General features: G+C 46.2%; 1 protein-coding gene across 3 annotated transcripts in view; it reads right to left on the bottom strand.

Annotated features, from left to right (window-relative positions):
- GAS7 (growth arrest specific 7) overlaps nucleotides 1-21,125 on the bottom strand; it is a 206,138-nt gene that overhangs the window by 122,648 nt on the left and 62,365 nt on the right. The window contains exon 1 of one of the 3 annotated variants that reach the window (XM_045199094.2): nucleotides 19,913-20,055. The exons of the other annotated variants lie outside the window; for them this stretch is intronic. The gene's annotated coding sequence lies outside the window, so the exon portion shown is untranslated. Of the gene's footprint in view, nucleotides 1-19,912; nucleotides 20,056-21,125 lie in introns of those variants that run through there. 3 annotated transcript variants of the gene reach the window in all.

Genomic DNA, 21,125 nt, shown 5'->3' with positions numbered 1-21,125 from the left:
AGTGGTGGGTGTGTGAGGTGCTCAGGGAGAAAAGCCTTGGCAGGGGCAGGACATCCAGGAATGCTTCTGCAAAGGAGGAGGCACTGCCTAAAAGGGCATCCTTATGACATGCTTTCTCTTTACCAGGTTTTCTCTTTGCTTTTTATGCTCCCTCCTGTCTTGCTTTCTAATGGATTGATTGCATTTTCTTTACTTTCCCTCCCACCCCCCACAAACTTGGCATTTCTAGAATCTATTTCCACTACTTAGGTGGTCACACTGACATTTTTAACATGTACCCTTGACTTCGAGCATAAAGCCAATCAATAGCTCTTTTCTCCCTCTGAATAATACAAAACCCTGGAAAGCTCTAACTTCCATCCCTCCCACCTTCTAGGTGTTGGTAGCATGAATCAGCTGAAGGTGCTATTTCCCCATGACTCTTGAAACCACCTGGTTATGGGCTATCTCCTGTCGCTGATCATTTTCCAGAAAAATAAAAAGTTCCAAATTGACTCAAGAGGAAACAGAAAACCTGAATAGATCTGTAACCTTCAAAGGAATTGATCCAGCAGTCTAAAATCTACCTTAAAAAGCTGTAATGGGTCTATGTGGTTTTACTCACAAGTTTTTTCAAACTTTGAAGGAAAGGACAACACTTATACAATCTCTTCCAGAAATAGAGAGAAAAACACTCATTTTCCTTTCATAATAACTTGATGTTGACCTTCAAAAAGAAAAAAAAACAATATAAGGGAAATTTTAAAGCCTAAAGCCTAAAGCCTACCTCCTACCCTCACAGGGCATAGGTATAAAAATCCTAAATACACATTAGCAAATCCTGGCAATGGAGAGATATTAGACTATCTGAAAGCTCATTAGTTAAACTCACCACACTAAAAGATTATTTTTTTTAAAACAAGATAATCTAGATGCAGAAGAAAGAACCTGACAAAACTCAGCACCCCTTTGTGAATAAAATTCACAAACCAGGACTAGAACAAAATTTTCTCAGTCCAATAAATGGTAACTCTCAAAAACTAGAATAAACATCATACTGAATGGAAAGCACTGGAAGCTTTTCCTTTAAAGTGAGGAATAAGACAAGACTATTCACCACTACTGCTTCTTTTCAACACTGTATTGAAGACCCCACAACACAGTAAGGCAATAAAAAGGAATAAAAAATATAAGAATTACAAAGAAAGAAACTGAAGGCACCCTCATATAACTGCTTACCTAAAACACCAAAGAAATTCTACAAACATTCAGAACTAATAAGACAGTTCAAGATCTGTTAGAAAAATTAGCAGTATTCATTCCTAAATATAAGCAACAATCATAAAATATAATACTTCAGTTTAAAATGAATGACTAAAAAAAAATAGGTCATTATCAACATCCTTTTCTGAAATTCCACTAGAAATGACTGGAGAAAAAATAGGCAGAGACACAGCTGAGAAAAAAATGAATAAGAATTGACAATAAATGAGACATATCCACAAAATTTTAGACATCAGAAAACAAATGGATAAATGGTAATGACTTAGCATAGAGGAGAAAACGGAAATCTTTATGATACCTGAGGGAGCTATCAACAAGAAACAAGCCAATTTATAATGCAGAACTTCAGAAAGGCCCAGGAAGACTCTCAGGCACAGGTATGTACAAGGTGGACATTTAAAACGGAAGTGGTGATAGCTTCTTAGATGACTCCCTACCCTTGACCACCAAGTGACTCCCCGTACCCCATAGCAGGAAGTGGCAGACCAACACTCAGAGGGAAACAAGTTCAGACTTCCTGGACTTAGGGACACCAGAGGACAGGGTGAGAAGTCTTTCTGAAAATAGGGCAATTAGGCAAAGACCCATTTCCTGCCCAGGCCGGTGAGGCTTGGTTGGTCGGAGTGTAGTCCTGCCCATTCGATCCCCTGGTGGGGCATGAACGGAGACAACCAGTCAATCTTCTCTCTCACATGTATTTCTCTCTCCCCCTTCCTTTCTCTGTAGAAGCAATGAAAAAATGTCTTTGGGTGAGGATAGAAAACAAAGAAAAGAAATGTGCATTCCAACAAAACAAGGAAAAAAACCAAGAAAGGAAAAATGTAAGATCCAGGAAGTGGTCAAAAAGAGAAGCAAAGGAGAGTAATGCGATGATGGAGAAGGAAGATCCCCAAACACAGCTGACCATCGACCTGAAAAGAGACAGACCAAACTGGAGCACATAGGCTCTTCCATCCAGTGAAAACAGCAGCCTTGGTAGGCAGCTTCATGTGCTGACAGTGTTCAGGGGAGTTTTACAGGTCTGCTCAAGAGTCTGGGGAAGGACTGGTACAAGAGACAGAGAAAACCAGGAGATTAAAAAAAATACACAACTGTTTTGTTTTTATTATTTCAATTTCCTTAATTAACTAGGGAAAATAAAAAATTGTTCCATCAAAGCAGCAGAAACCAATAAGTAGCTCAGTTATAATTAATCTACACAGACATGCAATGCAAACACCAGACTCCAGCAGAGCGGAACCTCATGGTGTCACTATTTTGGGAGGTAAGGAGAGGGATATGCACATGGGTGAGGGGACAGAATAATGGTAGGAGAGTCGGGTTTAACTTCCTAATTTTCTACAATAAGAAGTTCAACAGACAATGTGTGATACTGGGATATGGGGTAAGAAATAACACTATAAATATATTATTTGGAAAAACAGAGATAAAGCCCTAGAGTTAAAAGTGGTAGACTTGCCCTGGCTGGGTAGCTCAGTTGGTTTGAGCATTGTCCTGCTACACCAAGGTTTCAGGTTTGATCCCTGGTCAGGGCACATATACAAAGCAACCAATGAATGCATAAATAAAAACTCTCTCTCTCATTCTCTCAAATCAATAAATGAAAATTATTTTAAAAAGTGGTAGCCTCTGAGAAGAAGGGCTTAGGGGTGGAGTGAGGTAGGAGAGTGTACTACTTTTTAAAATTCTGTCACTTTGATAAAAATAAACATTAAATTTAAAAAGAAAAATGTTGAAGGTGTCATTCACAAGAGCAACAAACTAAGTTAGCTGTGAGTAAATGTAACTGGAGAGTTCAGGACTTGTATAAAGAAGAGGATGGAACTGTACTGAGACACAGTAAAGAAAACCTAAGTAAATGGGTGGATGCAATTTGTTTCTACATGAAAGGCTTGATAGCACTAAGGAGCCTTTTCACTCCATATTAATCTCAAAATGCAGTGCATTTCAACAACATCCTGACAGAGTTGTTCATAGACCTCAGAGAGCTAATCTAGAATTCACACAAAATAGCAACTGTTAAGAATATCCAAGACATGCCCTAGCTGTTATGGCTCAGTTGGTTGGAGTGTCGTCCGCACGCACAGGTTCGATTCCCAGCCAGGGCACGTGCCTAGGTTGCAGGTTTGGTCCCTGGTTTGAGTGCATATGGGAGGCAATTCATTAATGCTTTTCTCTCACATTGGTGTCTCTCTCCCTCCCCTCCTCTCTAAAAAGGAAATGGGAAAAAAAAAGTCCTCAAGTGAGGATAATAATAAATAAACAGATAAACAAGTACATTTTTTTTTAGAAAAGAATATCCAAGAAAAGTTTGAAGAAGAATGAGGACTTTTTTTCATAAGAGAGTAAGACTTTTAAGAAAGTTAAAATAATTAAAAGAGTAAGCAGAAGAGACAAATAGACCAACGAAACAGAAGAGCCAAGAAATAAATGACACGTATGGCAAAGGTGACCATCAAATCAGTAGAGAGGATACATTTAAGAAATAATAAATAATGGATAATAAGTAATGGATAATAGGCACCTCAGAAAAAAGTATCACTGGGTCCCTGGCTTAAAGCCAACAATAGAAAGAAATTACAGGTAGAACAAAGATCTGAATGTCAAACACAAAACTTTAAAACTTTTAGAAAATAGTTTAGACTGTTTTATTACCTCGGTATAAGAACACTTTTCTTAAATGAGACATAAAAAAAATATAGCCCATGAGGTAAAGATCAATAAATTTGACTAGATACACAGTAAAAAAATAAGAGAGAGAGAGGATAAAGCAATGATTAAAACACAACCCAACAGAAAAGTGAGCAGAGTATGAATAGGAAACACAGCAGAGAGGAGACCCGAACCACAAATACAAATAAGAAAATGTGCACAACCTCAACCAGCAATGAAGGAAGTGCAAAGAGTTAAATTCAAGGTGCGATATCTCACACCCTCAGATGGCAAAAGTAAGTATGACATGTTGGCAAGGGGAATGGAAATTCCAACGCTGTGGGTGGCAGTGTGTGTATATATTTACCAAACCTCTTTGAGAAACATTGTGGCACCATTTAGCAAAATGCAGAGGTACATACTCAGATCCATAAATTCTCCTTCAGGGTGTCCAGCCCCAGAGGAACACATGCAAATGCCTCCGAGACACTACGCGAGGGTGAGACTTGTGGATTGCTTCTAGTAACCTAAAACGTCCACCAACAGCGATAAACTGTGCAATATGCACACACTAGAAAACTAGACAGTAGGTAAAACCATTTCTGTATGTATCAACATAGATAAACCTCAAAATCATAAGGTATGAAAAAAGCAAATCTCAAAAAGACAAGTACATGTTTCATGTGAGTTTAAAAACACACAAAAAACATTAGTGGATTTTTTTTAGATTCATACATGCTAATACATGCTTGTGGAAAAGACACACCAACCACAAAACAGTGGTTACCTCCAGGGAGAGAAGGAGAAAGGGAACAGAATTAAAGGAACACACAAGGATCTTTAATGCCAACTAATGTGTTATTTGTGATTGACATTTGACAAATGTTAATATTTGTCAAATCCAGAGAGGGTGATAAGCACATGAAAAATGCTCAACATCATTAAGCCTCAGGAAAATGAAGTTAAAAACACAGTGAAAAGCTATTTCACACTTATGAGAATAGCTACAAAAATACAGTGGCAAAAAGGTAAATAATTGGAAGTTCATGTACACTGCTATGAGTGATGGGTCAAGTGGAGTGACCACTTCAGAAAATAGTTTTGCCATTTCTGATAAAGGTAAACATACGCTCACCCGATGACCCAGCAATTTCACTCCCAGGTATTTATGCAGCAGAAATACAAACACGTCTGAAACACTCACACGCCAACGTTCCAGCAGAATCATTCATTATAGCGCAAAACTGGAAACGATCCAAGTGTCCATCAGCTGACAAATGGAAAAGCAAATCACAGTAGGTTCAACTAATGGGATTCTACTGAGCAATAAAAAGGAACGAGCCATTAATACAACAATATGCACGAGTCTCCGATGTTATCCTGTGCAACAGAAACCAAGAGTGCATCCTGCGTGGTCCATTTCTACGAAATCCTACAATAGGCAAAACTAGTCCACAGGGTATAAATCAGAGGTGACCTGAGGAGATGAGTGGGAGAAGAGAGACTGCATGCTAATGGGCAAGGAGAAGTTTCTGGAAAGATGTCCTAAACTTTGATTAGAGTGTTGGTTACAGAGGTGTGTGTGTTTGTCAAGTCATTGACCTATACACATAAAATGGGTAAATTTTATGATAAATTATAGTTCAGTAAAGTTGATTTAAAAACTATGGATGGGAGATAGAGTGCTATAATCTTTAATTTCCTGTAAGCAATTTTACTGAAAATTAATTGGATTTTATAAAATATTGGTTATTAATTATGTCCATGGGGCAATGAGAGACTTCAGGAGAGAATGAAAAACTCAGAAGGCTAATAATGCTAATTCGTATTTCTTCCCAGTGGAAGAGTTGTCTGTTTATTTATTAGAGTAGCCCTATTAGAAACCAGAGGGCTCTTTGAGAACGCCTGTCTCAAGTCTCCTTTTCAGAAAAGAAGCCCACAGTGAGGTTTGTCAAGAGCACTGTAGCAGACATGTGTTGCTTAAGCTGCCCAGTGTCCTCGAACCACCCCCACAGCACCACTACTTTTTTAGGGAATTCTGTCTCCCTCACTGGGCACCTCCTCTGGGAGGCTAGTCATCCAGGTGCTGGCCCTCCCACTACAAACCCCAAGGGGCCCCAGGTGGCTCCTCTGTCTCTCACAGGGCGATTGTGTGTGACCCATGCTTGCCTCCAGATGCTTAGACAGGCGGAACTAATCCATCACAGCCAAGCAAACCTGACCACACTGTTTGTGCTCCAAGACTGTGCCTGGTGTCCCTACCTCCTGGTCTCCCTCAGCTTAGCACCTCCGTTTCCATCTGTTTTCAGGTTTTCTCAGCCTTCTGCCCATTCTATGACCTTCCAGTGTCTTTGCAGTAAGTTCTACTTTGCTTCCATCAGCTGGAATCAGTTTTGGCTGTTTGCAACCACAGAACCCTGTGTGACACATCACCCAACCGGCGCAAGGTAGCCCGGGCCCACAGCCCAGAGCTTGGAATTCAGACAGCTGTCCCTGCATCAGCCACCTGGCAAACTGCTCAGGATCCTCAAAGCCAACACCTCAATGGCTGTGGGGAGACAGAATGAAAGAGAATAATCACTTATTAAGGGATATGCCAAGTACTTTGATGTGCTTAAATTCAGTCCTTCCCATAGTCTAGTAAAGTAGGGATTATCCCAGTTTATCTCTGAGGACACTGAAGAGGGAGAAAAGTATTTTTTCAAAGTTACAGAGCTCATAGGTGACAGAGAAGGAACTTGGGCCAAATCTGTCCCACTTTAAACCTTAGTCCTCGTCACTTATCATACTGCTTCACCTCAAGAAAGTAGTGGGTCTTCTGCTTCTCCTTCATAATTAGGTCACTGAAACTTCAAGTGAGATACCCGAGGCATGACTGGATGCTGGCTGATCCAACAAAGTAGCAAGGAGTTCTGTGGTGCGCACTGGACCAAGACATCCACCTGGGAGACAGCGATGCTAGGTGGGGTGGCAGAGGGGGATGAGGAACCTTAGGCAGAGCAGAGGGGCCGGTGCCTGGGGAACAGTGTGTGAAGTGGCCACATACCAGAGCAGTGGAAGTGAATTCTTTTGTGCTTTGAGACCTATACATGTTCGCGTTTCCATGGTAACGGAGCATGCTCACTGCCGTCCATACCTGTAACGGAATGACTCACGTTTTTGGCATTGCACTAACCCAATCCAAAGTTATTAGCTAATCAGCCTAGAATGTGTGCACTCTCCAACTGACAGTCCCTTGGAAGATAAATAGCATCTATGTGTCCCTCTGAGGCTCTGGGAGCTGGGGCCATGTGTCCTTTGCCACCTGCTCACAAGAGTGCACCACAGCTACTCCAAAACCCATACCAGAGGAGAAGGGGGCAGGGTTGTGGCACAGATGCCTTGGAGATTCCAGTGTCAGTGGCCTCTGAGAGAAGAGGAGGCCTAGGATCTATAAGGACCACCCCCTGCCCCCCACAGACCAACCCGGAGAGCCCTGAGTGGCTCCCAAGTTACTAAATGATTTTCTCAGTTTAACAAAAGAGCTTGACAGGGCACCTGCAGACACTGCTAAGGGTCCCTAAAACCCAGTGGTTACATGAAAGGAGTTTTTTCCCCTCTGACCAAAGGGAAATCCTGTGGTTCTCACTTAGTTGCTTGAGAGTCCGTCAAGAGGTTTGTGTGCACATGGGGAAAATCCAAAGGACAAATGATCGGAGAAGGAGAGTCAGGAGTAAGGAGACACCCAACCCGCCCAGATTTCAGAGTGACCTCGGCCTGGCCGCCCAGGAGGTCTGTACACGCAGACTCCGCAGTACATGGGTGCAGCTGCCCTGATTCTACTAAGCAGGCAGCCCTCCCCCCAAAGATGCGATTACTGAAGAGCTGGACCAAGATGTTTGAGGGGTGCTCATCAACACCACCTCAACAGCGCTTGTCATCCAAGGCTTCTGCGGGAGCATGGCACGTGCTTGTCCCCGCTCAGCAGGGAGCATGCCAGCTCCTGGGACGCAGTGGTCAAGCATCTACACCGGTGTCTACACAGCCACCAGCACCCTGCAGACACGCTTCGCCCACTGCAGAATTGCAGTAAACATTCACTGAATTATGTCCAGTCAATACATGAATGCAGAGGGCCTTCTGAACAATTTCTTCAAACAGTTCAGAAGCCTTTGTCATTACAAAGAAGACCGACTCAGCAAGGCTTATGGTCTCGGAAGGCATCCAGTTGGCCACCACTGAGCTCTGAAATGCCCCGCAGGACTCTGTGCGGCCGAGAAATGGAAGCAGTGAATTTGGATGCCCTTCTCACTTCTGAAATCCATGGATCCCTGGGAATCCTCTATAAAGTAATTGAAAATGACAAAAGGCATCAGCACATTAGGGGGCATATTCAGAAGGAGGGAGGGAGGGAAGAGCACCCTGAGGATCTGGTGCTAGGAGGGTCCCATGGGCAGGAGGGCTGCTGGAGCTTCACCCAGAGCAGACCCGCTTCACCCAGCTATGGAGGTGGAACTGCACCAGGGCCAATGCCAGTTCATAAGAGGGGAAAAGGCTGTGCTGCTTTTAAAAAAAAACTAAGAAGAAGAAGAAAAAGAAGGTTTAGTGAGCTAGCAAAACTGTGGCTCAGTCAGGGGTCCCAGGGAGAAGAGGGGCTGTGGTCTGAAGGGAGGAAGGAGGGGTAAGTAGAAGACTCTGGGCAGCGTGGCTGCTGGCAACTATCCTTGGCACCAACATTCCGGTATTTTTGAGCCCCTAAGCTGAGGCGATGAGAGGTGCAGATAAAGGGGACCCAAGTGTCCCAACAACAACTTCCTTGGCCATTGGCCGACTCTCATTAAACCTGTGCAGGCCCAGGCGGGAGAGCGGCTCCATGTGGCACTAATTGTTGAACATCTTTTTACAAGCTCAGCCCGGCACTCAGAAGGGATTCAAGGTAAACGCTCACAAGGCCTGGTGTCTCTAACAGAAATAAATCACCCTTAATTACGCAGGGCAAGTTGCCACACTGTCCTATTTCTGGAGTGGCTGCTCCAGAGGGGAAAGTGCAGTGTGGGCACAAAACCCAGAGAGGGAACATCAAATTCAGCAGGCCCTAGTTCAGAGCGGGGAGAGGCTACAACTTGAAGTGCAGCGTCTCAGTGACAAGAGTGGAGAAGAGAATTAGTGACCGTCCCCGTGCTGTGCTGCCTCTTCCCTGGTCCAGACGCCCAGAACGCAATGTAAAACGAAGAGGAAATAGAAGCAGAAAAAAGAAGATGAGGGCTGGGTGAGGTCAGGGGCCTCTTCCATCCCAACTTCCAGCACAAGAAGTGGGCCCCGCACTTGGCCCAAGCTTTGCAGCCAGTACAGAGAGGGAAGCATGTTTGTCTAAATGCTACTCGGTGTCCTGAAGATAAAATAAGCCACCTGCTCAGGGAAAGCACAACCATTCCTGCCCCAACACTAGGAGAAATTCCTTCCAAGGTACACAGAAAGAAAACACACAGTTAAAAAAAAAAAAAAAGTCTTTAAAGACCGTAAGTTCCATGACGCCGTTAATTTTAACCCTTGTTTGAATGAAGTTCTTCAAAAGTGGTCACTGGGTATCAGTTTCCAGTTGCCGCTCCTACCACCCAGGTGTCAGGGAAGGCCTGGCTCAGTCATGGAAGTAAAAATAAGAAGCGACCTTTCATGTTTGAGGAGAAAAGTAAGGAAGGGAGGCAGGATATAGAATAAACAATTCCTCAACTTCCATAACAGGGAATCAATGGACAATGTTAAAGTTAATAAATCTTGAAATGTCTTAGCATTTTATTTAAAATTTTGGAAGTAACTGCCAGGAGAAGGAAAAATAAAAGGTGGCCGGAAAGGGAGAAGCAGGGAATGTGCCGCTTTGCATTTTGGGCCCTTCAGTACAATTTGATTTTATTTTTAAACACATGCACATTATTACTTTTGCTTAAAATAAAAACAAAGGATTTTAAGTTATAGCATGAAAAATGAGGAAAGAACATACCAGAATGAAATGCAAAGTACAGAGTGTGTTGTTACAGGGATAAGCTTGAGTTTGCTCTGATTGATAGAAAAATAAATTCTCTCGCAAACTTCCTAATTATTAAGAACGTGTCTCTGCAGCCCTGACTGGTGCGGCTCAGTGTATTGAGTGCTGGCCTGAGAACCATAGCGTTGCCAGTTGGATTCCCAGTCAGGACACATGCCTGGGTTGTGGGCCAGGTGCCCAGTTGGGGGCGCACTAGAGATAACCACACATTAATGTTTCTCTCCCTCTCTTTCTCTCTCCCTCCTCCCTCTCTAAAAATAGATAAATAAAATCTTTTTTTTTTTTAAACATGTCTCTGCTACACACCTCACAACTCAAAGAAACACAAGCACATACACCACACAACAGAGAACCTCTACTCTAAGCAGTTCCTTAAAATCCAGATGAGGCCAATGAGGCAGGTTTCCTGCACTGACTCTTTCAAGTCAACTAACTTCCATGGAAATTCAATTTGCCTAAGAACTTAGGTCCACTTTCCAACTCAGTCATGCAGCCTCATTACAGCCTGCTCTTGGCTTTCAGAGCTTCATGGAGAAGTCTAGGTTGGCGACACCAGGACACCCAGTTTCCCAAAGATGCCAGAACATTTGCACAAAGGACGGTGGTTTAGCCTCCAGCAGAAAGTCACTGCATTGTGGGATCTTGAAGCTGGTTCACATCCTCAGGTTTTGGCTAAGGATGTGAAGTGAGGTTGGCCCGAAGTCTTAAAACCCTGGGGCAGCAACCTCAGAACTGGGTTGTCGGGAATTCCAATCTAGTACTCTTTCATTCGTCGTATCTTCTGGAACACTCTAGCATGCTGACCAGCTACTTGAAAAAGGGGGCTCCAATGTCAAATGTGGAGCAAACCAGTCTTTCAGAAGATGGATCACAGCCTGAATCCAAACCCTGCTCACCACCTTCCTCCACCACCTCCATCTCAGCCCCATCACAGGGCAGCCACCTCTCTCCCCTGTAGCCACTCTCCTGGTTCTTACTGAGGCCACCACCTCCCATTCCTTCTCCACCCAGCAGCCAGAGTGAACCTGCTAAAATCACACCACAATAGATAATCCACAGAGACCAAGAGCAGGCTGGTGATTGCCAGGCACTAGGGGGGACGGGGCAGGGGTGGGGTATAGCCAGTGACTATTTAATGGGTTCAAAGTCTCCTTTAGGGGGCAATGAAAATGTCTTGAAACTAGATAAAGGTGGTGGTCACATAATATTTCAAATGTACTAAATTGTTGGCAAACTGTACACTTTAAAATGGTTAAGTTTATGTTAGGTGAATTTTATCACAATTAAAAAAAAATCACATCATGCTTCAAATCAGATCTCTCCAGTAGACTCCACCAGCCTTGGTGTAAGCGCCCACAGCTAGTCCACAGTGGTGTGACAGCCCCTGTCCCTCCTCCTCCCTCCTCCAGTCCAGACACAGTGGAAAGGCCAAGTGCACGCCAACCTCTTGGCCCAGGCACATTCACCTTCTCTCCCCCCAGACCACTTCTACCACAGATAACCATAGGCTCCTTCCCTCATTTCATTAGGGTGTTTGTTCAGATGTTAGCAGCCAAAGACCCCTCCTGTCGACCACATCCAAAATAGTACCACCTGCTACCCTCTGCTCTGTGAGGGGAAAACAGTACCCCTCTCACCTGATGCCACATCCCGTGGTTGCTTTTACTGTCTGCTCTCTCCAGTAGAATCTAAGCAGTGAGGGCAGGGACTTTGTTACAAATGCCCAGCACCTAGAACAGGGACTAATGTGTCAGGTGTGCACTAAAAATGTGTTGAATGCACGAATGTTCAAGGTTCAAAGTTATCTGACCAGGGATTACTTTTTTCCAAGGGGCAATCTGGCAGGCAAATAAGTGTTCAACAGACTGACTCTGACAAAGCCTCACTGTATTAGTCTCTAACCACTGCTGTAACAAAAAAAGTAGATCCCCTTATTTGAGGGAGATACAATCCAAGACCCCCAATGAATGCCTGAAACCACAGGTAGTACCAAACCCTATGTATACTGTGTTTTTTTCCTATACGTACATACCTATGATAAAGTTTACATTACTCTTGCACTTCGGTGCTTTAATTAAGTAAAATAAGGGCTATCTGAATACAAGAACAGCAATACAGCAACAGTTGATCTGCAGGGAAGTGGGAACACATTTTCAACCTGTGGACTAAGTGAAGGGCATTTGGGTTCACCAAACTAACTTGCAAATGTGAAGGCATCTGTTTCCCCCAGGGCATAGACGGTGGTCAAAGACGGTGAAACAAGAATGGGCTACTAATCCCTAACTGCAAGGATCAGCCCCTTGCAGCCCCTCATCTGCATCCTTGTGGATCACTCCCATATCCCCACTCAGGCCCCAGCTCGTGTTGATAAACCACATTCTCCCAGAGAGATGCAGACCACTAACACCTTCAAAGCCAAATTCCATTCCCCAAACACTCCCTGCCATAAACTTATACTTATGTTTATTTTTGTATTCCCAGCTCCCAGAAGCCCAAACCCCAAATCCGACGTCTTTCGTTTTTCCATTTATCAAGCTCCCCACACTCAGTCCCTTCCAAAACGGCCTTTAGAGACCATGAGTTTCACAGGGTGGTTACTTCACCCCTCAGTCTGAACTAAGTGCTTAAGAGGCAGCCCTGGGGACCTGTTTCCAGCTGTAGTTCCTGCTACCCAGGTGTCGGTGAAGGCCCTGCTAGTACAAGTGGTAAAATCAGACGAAAACCGTCACATTTGAGAGAAAGGCAAGGTGGAGAACTCCCATGTCCTATCTATTCAACCACCAAAATCTCTCCCAATTTTCTCCCCCCACAAGTCCCTCGTCTACTTTGCCATGTCTGTGTCTACTCACTAAAAAGTTAATAAATTAAAAAAAAAACCAACCCAAACATCTGACAGACCCTGCATTATATGCAAAATAAAATCCACAAATCCTTCAAGGACCTTCCACATTTCAGTGAAGCAGTGGTGAACACTTGTCGATTCTGCCTGCCCATCCCCCATTGTCTTCTCACACCACCAGCATCCCTTTTCTCTTTGAGGAGCCATACCTCTCCATCCTGAGGTGTGGGCAACACCACACACCTCCAGGATGCAGGGCCAGGGCCTATTCCCCAGCCTTCTAGTAGATTCCATCCTCCTGGCCACAGTGTCCAGTTCTGAAAGGCCACCTGATTCTATGGGGCTTCATCTCAGGACTTGGAAAAAGCAGCTCCCTGGCTGAGGGCCTCCAAGCCGTGAGGACGCCAGTCTGAGGTTGCCCGAGTCTTCATCCTGGGCTGGCCCCATGCATGGGAGGCAAGCAGCTGAAGGGAGAAAGGACCCATCCTGACCTCAGGAGAGTCCTGAAGGGGAGCCCACACATTCCCTTCTCTGCTTAGGCAAAACCAGCTTTGAGCTGGTTTTTGACATTTGCTAGAACAGAAAGTGTCCCCCAAGGCAACAACTTCTCTCCTTGCCTCATCATCTCACTCCCATCCCACCCTTCAGATCAAACATTTCCTAAATCCATCCAAAACAAACACTGTGAAGGCAAGTTCCCTAGTTTAATACCCAAGCACTCCTCCGGTCCCTCTGTGCTTTGGCTCATGCCGCTCCCTGGCCCTAGCCCTAGCTCTTCCCTCTCCAGTCTCTGGGGATCCTCTCCTCTTAGTGTAGCTGCCTTGTATTCCAAGAAGTCCTCACTGCCCTTTTCTGAGCCCCTGTAACATGTTCCATAGGTTTACTACAATGACCTGTTTAATTTCCCCCAACAAGACCACAGGCTAAAATGGCAGGGGTCACTAGGATCCTCTCTGAGCTTCCCCAGGAGGTGCTCAGTGCACACTGTCTCCGTGCAATGGGAGGGAGGGGCAGAGCAGAAGAGAGACTCTCCGTCTTGCGTGCTCAGACTCCACCCAGGAAACACCAGGTGTGGAGGTGTGGTGAAGGAGGGCAAGCATCCCAGCGCCAAGCCCTGGCCTCAGCCACCTAGGGGGCTCCCTTCCAGGTTGCCTGCTTTTTCACGTTTTCACAAACCTATGACTTCAGAACTGCAGAAACTCACTTGGGCTCTGAGGCTTCAGCCAACGTTGCAGGTAGGCATAGCAGGTCTGGAGGGACCTGCTTCCTTTGGCCCAAAGCTCCCATTCACCTCCCACTGCCCCTCTCTCTCCTCCCCAGTGAAACCTTCTGAGCAACTGGGCAGCCAGAGCACTTGGAAGGAGCAGCAACCAGCAACCTGGGGATAAATTCCTGGGGACCTCTCCCAGGGCCAGCCTGACCAGGAAAGCAGGAGGTGGCTTCCTCAGCTGAGGGTAAAGGACTCTCCTAATCACGACTCCCCATTCACTCCAGATGGGGGGGGGGGGCCTGTCCTTTGTCCTTTCTCTTCTTTCAAGCTGCCTTTTAGTGACTTTTTTGCTTCAATATTTACACTGCTTCCACTATACAGAATGAACCTACTGCAGAGATGGGGTGATCAGGTGGTCTAGGCACCAAGTAGGTAGGGAGACTTCATTTGCTGAAGGTAGGCCAGGGCTTCTCATCCCAGGGACCAAGATGGTGAAAGAAGAGTAAAGGCTGGGTTCAAGAAGGTACAAGGGTCAGCAGGGCTCTGGGAGCTACACGTGCCCCCGACCATCACCAGGCACTCCCTCCTCCTGAATATAAACTATCAAAGAAGGTTTAACTGAGGGGCAGAGTTTTGGCCATGGGCATGGAGGTGAGAAATGGGTATCCTGTGTCCACTAACTGCTCCTAGGACCTTCTGTAAGCCCTGCTTCCTTGTGCTTATAAAATAAGCCTACTGGATTTGACGACCCATCTCTGAGGCCCTTTCCTGAATCAAGTCAGTGACTCACTGGAAAAAGCAGAGGAAGTTGGGGACACGCCTATCCCACCCTTCTTCTGCCACACCCCTGTTTACCAAACAGCGCTCAGGCCACCAGCCCAGGACACATTCTTGGGAGCCCCTGGGAACAGGTTCCACAGGCCTGACAATGCAGACAAGGGCCCAGCAGTGCAAGGGCCTGGCAGCGCAGAAGGCCCTGCTAGGTTTCCACCATAAATGCTGAGCCCAAGCAGGCAGGGACTCTGTAAATCTGTCTGACCAGCCAGCCCCTCCATGCAGGTGCTGAAAGTGAGGAATGAGCTGTGTTTCTGAATTCCTGCTCCAACCTATTCCCCAGCCCCCTGCCCCGCCACCCAGCATTATTGCCTTAGGTGGCCAAGCTGGATGGTCAAGCCTGAGCTGAATTTTCTCACCCACTGTGGGCCCAGGGGGGTAGAGACACCCAGTGCTATAGGAAAGAGGGCCAGTAAAGGCAGGGCAGCCAGCGCAAACATGCCCACATACACAGCACCTGATTTTGAAAGGAAAACTGACTCTCCATGACTTTGACTTTGGCAAGGTCAGCACCTGGGCCACCATCTCAGGGGGCCAGTCCACAAAGAGCCCTCTGCCCAGCCTTTCTCCCCAGAGCTATACTCTCCCACATCGAACACACCCCAGACCTGCAGTGTGACCAGCTAATTTCCTCCTGAACTCACTGGAAACTCTCAGCCTCCATTTCATACCAAATGGCCTATGACAGAGACAGTGAAGGGCAGGGCTTTCCTCTCCTGCTGGGCCTAAGGAATATTCCTGGCTATGAGCCCAGCTACTTAGCACCTATATTGGAGACCAGGAAAGGAAAGACAGAGAAGAGGAAGTTCTAAAGGCTCAGAAGGAGGAAACAAATTTTTGTTTAGAGGAAGACTTGGTGAAATTATTCAGGTATAATGGTTGTTGAAATGAGTACTTCATAGGGTTCCTTGCAGCCTTGCCTTTTGTGACTAACTTTGTTATGTTTCTAGCCCAAGCTGCACTTCATCTCCTATTAGCACAGATGATCAAAATTGTGCTGTCAGAAGAATGGTCTCCACCTGCCTGCCTGGGTGTCCTCACCACGGAGCTCCCTTCCTCCTGTCCTGGCAGGGACATGAGCTCACATCCTCTCTCTCTCACAGCCACAGCAGGGAACGCTGCTCCCACAGGCCTTCCTCAGGCCTCATGCCTTGTCTCCTTGAAGCTCTCGCCTTCACCTGGAGACTTTTCCATTGACTTTTGCGACACTAAGCCCTTGGCTTCCCTCTCTGCCTGAGAGTTGGACCAGTTCTCTCAAGTCCCATCCAGGCTAACATCCAGGATTCCAGCACTTCCTTATCTCACCAGTTATCACTTTGGGTAGATTTCCATTCTCCACCGTCTGGAATCAACTGGCCTTGATTCTCCTTTGGGTACCACTCTGGTTCCTTTCTTAGTCCTATGCTTAGCATGGGGCTGACCCCGCCTCCCAACCATATCACCCTAGGCTCCATTTAAAAGCTGCTCACTGATTTTTCTCCTTTCTTTCTTTTTGGAATTACTGAGACCTTCCAGAATCTTTCTGAGGAGGTTCCTAATGTGGAAAAAGAAGCCCGCACAGAGGAAAGAAGACTTCTGATGACGCTGCCTTTGCCTTTCTTATTAGTTATATATTATTGCAGTGTAACAAATTAACCCAAAGCTTAGTGGCTTCGAGCAACGGGTATTTATTCTGCCGGGTCAGGGACCTGGGTGCAGTTTGCCCCAACCTTGAGTCTTACCCAGGGTCTCTCATGAGGCTGCAGTCAAGGTGCCAGGCAGAGCTGTAGCTATTACAAGGCTCAGCTGGAGGAGACTCTGCTTTCGAGTGCCTTCCTGTGGCTGTTCACAGACCTCAGATCTTCGCCGGCTGGGGAGGCACTGGCTCCTTGCCACTTGAAGAGATGCTTTAGTCCCTGACTTTCATCACGATGCTTGTCATGAGTTTTGACAACTGGATAATTAGATCTACCTTATAAGTTGGGCTGGGCTTTCAGCCTTCCAACCTTTTTGTTCTTCTACCCTTGTTCACAACTGGGCTGCTTGGCTCAAGAGGCCCTACCATTTGGGTTCCTGCTTTGACATTTTCTAAGGTACCCGGTACCAGCAAGGAAGGGCTGGCAGAACCATCTGAACGCCCCCTCTCCAGGCCCAAATGTGTCCTCGCACCCATCAACCTCAAATGTAAGGCAGACCAGATGCCCTGAGGAGCTCTGCACTGTGTACCAATAGGGTCATCCAGGACAACATGAAGATTCCAGAGGGGCGGCCGGGTGAGCAGATTGCTCCTGCTGGCTGACACAGTCTGTGGTGGGACTCTGTAAGACTGAGCCCCTAGAATAGCCTTGGCATGCTGACTTGGGGAGACTTAGACAGGGACCCACGCATCCCAGGGGCAGGCCTGCCTCCACCCCACCTTGGCCACCTACTCCATCCCCTTGACCTGATATTTTAAACCTGTGCTTCTCAAGCCTGGATAAACCATAGAATCAGCAGGGGAGCTTTTAAAAAGGAGGGTGCCTGGGATCCATAGCAATTAATTCAGAATCTCACTCAAAATCAAAATTCCCAGACCCTTTTTTAAAGTTCTCCATATAATCCTAACATTGAGCAGCCTGCTTTAAATGGATGACCACAAATTTCAAGTTGGTACCCAAGTCTTGCTCCCCTGCCTGCAATGGTAAGTTCAATGCACAAATAATGTGGGCATCTCCTGGACACATTAGGAAATTGTGTGTCTTCCTATGCTTCCCATTGCAGAAGGGCTGTGGAGTTTTGCTTCTCAATGTGGGGCCCAAGGACAGCATCAACACCCCCTGGTAGCTTATTAGAAATGCTGAATCTACATTTTCACAAATCCCCAGGTGATTCATTTGCACATTTAAGTTTGAAAAGCACAGCTTTAGCCATTTAGCAACCTTACTATCAGTACTCTGTGGATTTGTTTCCCAACTTCAAAACAACTATTTCATGGTCTTTCTCAGATACTGGACTTGCTCACACCTCACTTACTCATAAGCAGTCTGACAGTAACGATTCATCAACCCACTGCCCGAATTCCATCCCACCCACATCAGTGCCCACGTTCTCAGGGAGTGAATAAAAGGCTGTCCTATTAAAGCAACCTACCTGCTTTCTACCTATCAGCACTTAACACCTACTTTTGAGAGAGAGAGAGAGAGAGAGAGAGAGAGAGAGAGAGAGAGAGAGAAATACCTTTTGATCCCTAGTCCTCCAGTCTCTGCCTATTCCTTCACTTCTCATCACAGCAAATATTTTCACCAAGAGTTACTTATAGTGATGACCTCTACTTACATCTAGTGGTCTCCTGCCCCCTCCACTGGGTCTGCTCTCCCAATGTCACTAGTGACCTCCAAGCAGTTACCAAATCCAAGGGCACCTTGAACTCTTCTAGGGGCCTTGGCCAGTCAGCAACATTCAACATTGCCTCCTCCTGGAAACTATGACTTTTCTTGGCTCCCACCGCATCTCACCTGTTTTCTCCAGCAGTCACTTTTCCCGATCTTCCCCCATGCCCACTCTTAAATGTTGCAGCAACCTCCTGACCGCCACCCCTCTTTTTCTATCTACTCACTCACTTTAGTGGTGTGAGCCTGTACCATGGCTTTATACAGGTCTATTTCCCAATGACCCTAGATTCACAGCTCTAGCCTTGACCTTTCCCACATCCCCTGACTACTTGCCATCTTTACATGGATGCTTGGCAGGAATCTTTAACAAGTCCCAAAACGAACCCATCTGTCACACTTCCAAAAACAAAGTAAAACAAAACAAGACCTGCTCTCCGTGCCTCATTTTAGCAAATGGCACCACAGTCCATCCTCTTAAGCCCAAACTCTGGGATCATCGAGTTCTCCCACCTTCCCCATTCAATCTCTCTCCACTGCAGTTGGTTCTACCACCAAAACTCATCCAGCATCCACCCACATTTCTGTTTCCACTTCTGCCACCCTGCTCCCACGGCACCACCCACACTCCCCTACAGCATTACAATGATCTAACTGGCCGCCTTGTCTCACTTTTTGTCCTTTACAATTCATTCTCAACATGGCAGCCAGAATTAACTTACAAAACACTAAGCAGATCATGTCAACCCTTAGTAAAATCACCCAAAGACTTTTCACTCTGCTTAGAAAAAAGAATTCCGAACAATTTAGCCTAATTTACAAAGCACTGAAGTCTGCCTTCTTCTGTCTGCCTCATCTTGCATCATTATACACCACTCTCTCTTCAGCCACTCTGCCCTGCTAGCTCTGTGCTGCTCCCTGCAGTAGACACTTGCTGTGTGTGGCTATTTAAAGTGAAATTAAAGTTAGCTAAAATGAAAATGCAAAATTCAGTTCCTAAGTCTCCCTAGCCATGATTCAAATGCTCACTTGTCACATGTGGCTGGGGCTGCTCGAGCCCTTCCTTGGAGGGGGCAAGTTTTGTCTTTCCTTGTGGCCTTTGCACTCACTGCCCCCTTTGCCTGAAGTACTTTTCCCCCACCTCTTCCCATGGCTGGATCTAGACATCAGCTTAAATGTCACCTCCTCGGAGAGGCCTTCCCTGGACGCCCAGTCTAAAGAAGATGCCAGTGAGTTATTCCCAACCGCAGGAACCAGTCTAAGCCTCCACAGCATTCAGCACTGGCCAATGCTTCTCTTGTTTATTGGTGTTTGCTTCTTGCCTAATGCCACCATGTCATCTCACCCCAAAGTACTCTTACTTGATCAGGGACCTTGTCCGCCTTGCTCACCACCACATTCTGTCTAGCCCCTCCTCCTGCGTTCGTGGAGTGGAGGCCTTGACACGCTCTGCTCAATTAGTAGTCACTGACTGCTAGACCCGTGTCATGTTGGTGTTTCCTCTTACATCTCTCACAGCCGTCCTGATTCTCCATTTTCCCTGCCACTCCCAACCGTCTGTGAGCCCCATGCATTCAACCCTGACAGTACTACAAAGGGAATCCTGCCTCTGCCCTCAGGCCAACCCTGCAAACACGGGAAGGTTAATCTTGCTAATGTTCCTCTTGCCTAATCAATTCCCTGCCCCTGCCCCTTCTGGCCCCAAGTGGCCTCCATGTCCCCAAATGTGGCCAGCATGTTCCTACCTCAGTGCTTCTGTAAGGCCTTCCCCTCTGCTTCTAGCACTCTCTCTGCTTCTTGGTGGAGCCGCACCTTCCCCTGCCTTCCAGGTGTGGCACAGGTGGCAGTTTCTCTGCAGACACTACACTGGCTGGCCCCTCCTCTGGTCTTCTCCAGCACTTCTTGTCTGTAGCCCTGCTTTGGCACTTCTCACAGGAGACAAGAATCGCTGCCTCCCACATGCACACACACAGATAATCCCTGAGATTATTACTAGAAGCAATGGTTCTCAGAGGATCAGAGTCACCTGGGAAATTAATAGAAAACAGGTCCAGGCGCGTTGAAGTAGACTACGGTCTGGGCCTCTGTCCTTTGTCCACATTTCCTTGGCAACTCGGCGAACCCCCAAATCTGAGATTCACTGCTTAAGGACCTCAGACCTGCAACAGGAGCTGCTCAAGTCCTGCCACTTCCATCCATTCAGAACGCCTGGGAAGTGAGTGACTTGATTAACAACCTCCTCTCACACAAAATTCCTCTTCACCAAGCATTGGAAGTTACCCCAGAGGCAGAGAAAAAATGGCTCCCCGAATACATCCACCTCCTAACCTTGGGAACCTTCACAGGTTACCTAACATGCATGACAAAAGTAACCTTGCAGGTGTGATTAAGTTAAGGATTTTCAGATGGGGAAGTTATGCTGGATTATAACAGGTGGGACCTAAATACACTCACAGGGGTCCTTGTAAGAGGCAGAGAGGAGCACAGAGGGCAGAAGCCTACGTGAGAACAGAAGTGGGGGCAGAAGAGGCAACATGCTGTGCAGCCATGGGCCAAGAAAGGAGTCTTTAGCAGAGGTGTCCATCCTGTGGCCCAACACAAAATCGTAAATTTACTTAAAACATTATGAGATTTTTTTGTGATGACGTGCTGCAGTGTATTTAATGTGTGGCCCAAGACAACTCTTCTTCGTCCAGTGTGGCCCAGAGATGTCAGAAGGTTGGACATCCCTATGAGGATGGAAAAGAAAAGGAACAGACTCTACCCCAGAGATTCCAGCAGGAGCCAGCCCTTGGTTTTAGCCTCAGAAAACTCATTTCACACTGTGGACCTTCAGAACTAGGAGAGAATAAATATTTAATTTAAAGCAAAGTTGTGTCAATTCATTACAGCAGCTATAAAAAATGAATATGCCTCCTCTTCTTACCACAAGGTAAAGAAAATTGAAAATTCATTTTT

This window comes from Desmodus rotundus, chromosome 9, assembly GCF_022682495.2.
Source record: "Desmodus rotundus isolate HL8 chromosome 9, HLdesRot8A.1, whole genome shotgun sequence".
Lineage (NCBI taxonomy): Eukaryota > Metazoa > Chordata > Mammalia > Chiroptera > Phyllostomidae > Desmodus > Desmodus rotundus.
This window is presented reverse-complemented; position numbering and strand designations above follow the sequence as displayed.